Genomic DNA, 2,620 nt, shown 5'->3' on the forward strand with positions numbered 1-2,620 from the left:
TTTTCTCTGAATCCACCAGTTCAGGGCTCTTTTAGTTCGCCATATTCCCATAAACTTGCATATAAGTATGTGCTCTTGCATGTATTCTCTATATTTAGCTACCCCGCGATCCTGGATTTCTACTATTGAGATTTTCTTGGCTTTGGGATTACAGTTATTCTTGGTCTTTTTCCCTTAATCTTGCAGCTGCTCTTGAGATTATGAAGGACTGATGTTGGCAGGGAAGGGTGTGTCTACAACCTTGCCCTTGTCTGCCCGAGTATCCTTGGTTGATCTTTTCACTATGTCTTCGTTCCTTTTTGGCAGCTCATTTTGTTGTGGATGAGTAGTTTCTCCTTTGTCAGAGCTTCCTCCTTTGTCATAGCTTCCTCCTAGTGGCATAAAGAAGGTAGAGCTGGAGGCAAAATTTGTGAAGAATGAAGCTTGGCTTGGTGGCCGTCTAGAGACGATATCCTTGATGGAGTGGCCCCAAGTTGCTGAAGCGGATCCACCATGGCGGGCAGGGCCTTGAGGGCTAGAACTACAGGCAGCTAGGGGAGATTACGGAGCTTACATAAACCCTAGCGTGCGATTAGACCCTGTTCTATGTTATCTCTTCGAAAGTGTTGGCTTTTCTATCATCTTATAATTATTATAATATTAATTATGAATAGGATAAATCAATTTGTATACATGTTTTTGTCTTATAAGTATTCTTTTACTCAAAAATAATTTATTACAAAAGTTTTTCTTTTGTAAAAGAGCCACCTAGTGGCATGTCACTATGGATGAATTTTGTGTATATGGATTTTAGTATGTTTAGTTAAAATGATATAGTAAAACCAACAATCTTATCAACATCATCATTATTTATTGAAAGAACTCAAAATTAAAATTGATTAAGCAACATCATTAATAATAATTTCAATGAAAATGATCAATCTTATATAATTAGATATTTTTATGCAAATTTTACATCTTTTTTGTTATGGTTAATTTAGTTGGTGGGAAGGCCCAAAGTTCTTGCCCAACCACCATTAGATGTCACAATAGTGAATCCAAGTGTCATAGTTAGTTCTAATTTTGTTTACTTCACTTGGGTTTTAGTTGATTATTAGTCCAGTAATTTATCACCATTATCTCCTATGTAATCCATTTAGTTGTTATTTAATAATGACTTAGCTCCACATTAGCTTTTAACTTTTAACATGGTATTAGAGTGCAACCTACATAAAACTCCATGAGAGCAACAAATATAAGACACGGGGTTGCATAAAACTCTAAAGAAAACATCATTTCAATTTTTTTTTGTGCTCACAAAGAAATAATAGAGGTCATGAAAGACTCAAGGTCGAGAAGAAAAAAAATTCAGAGAAAGTGCAATAGAATCTATACTTTCACACCTCTAAAGAAAAGAAGGTGCGATGAAAAGCCACAAACTTACAAAACTAAAGTTGCCGCATGCACACAATGTATACAGGTGCTAAAGCTTGACCATCTGTTTTGAAACATGTGACACACAAAACAAAATAAAAAAACAGAGACGAAGTGGATTGAGAGCTCGAGGCAAGAATCCCTTAAAAAGTCAAGACTTCACATGGTGTATTCATAAAGTTTTGATGAACAAAAGATGTAACGTGAAGCATGAAATTCAAAACACTACAAGCCACCAACCCTTCAAAAGGTTTTTGAAAAAGTTAAAGCAAGAACATGAATTGTTCGAGATATATTTGGAAGACTTGGAAGAAAAAAGACAAAATAATGTCTTCACATTAAAATGCATAAAAGAGTGTCTAGATGATAGAATTCTTCCCCTCATTGTAGATTCAAAGATAACCAAGGAGGCTTGGGAAACCCTTGAGAGCAGTTTTGGTGTAAGGGGGAGTATTTAAGTTGAAGGTGAAGGTGGATCTATAGCAGTAGATCTACAATGAGATCAAGAGTTCAGTGAATCTCACTTCATAGTGGATGATAATGATGATGGTATCTTACCAAAAGCAAAAAAAGAGCATGTGAATGCTCATGGATCCCACTGTGCTTAGCCACAAGTGGATGATGACTATGAAGAATTTGCAGAAGAGGCAGACTGAATCCCACTATGCACAACTACAAGTTGATGAAAATCAAGTGAACCCAACATTAGAGCTTGTTAATGAAAATGAAGTTGGGATTAGAGCAACCACTTCTATGGTGAATACAACAATTAAAATACTCATGCTAGTTTTAATGAAGAATAGTTAGTCAAAAATGAATGGTTTCAGATGATGCAACAAAAAAATCATATCAACATGATGTTATTCGGTGATGGAATCTCACTTGAGTCTAGAAACCAAGTGGAAGGCAACCTATTTGCACCAACATAAGTTAGCAAAGAAGTTGAATAGAAAAAGGTAGAGAAGGAAATGCAAGAAGAGAAATATCTCATTGCAGGGTAGAACAAATATGGTTCTGCAAAATTTTTCTAAACTTAACTTTGATTTGAGTGTGCATATATTAGCAACAACTAGAAAGAAGCAACAAAATTTGAAGAAGAATTAAAATTCCTTGAAGCATGGCTTGCAACACCATGTATTGATGAAGTTTGCGTAAAGGTTGCAAGAATGAATGTTGAAGACAACATAAACTATGTAGAAAATGAAAA

The sequence above is a fragment of the Pinus tabuliformis genome, chromosome 5_2 (assembly GCF_031772625.1).
Source record: "Pinus tabuliformis cultivar Carrire ecotype Pingquan chromosome 5_2, CPIR1, whole genome shotgun sequence".
NCBI lineage: Eukaryota > Viridiplantae > Streptophyta > Pinopsida > Pinales > Pinaceae > Pinus > Pinus tabuliformis.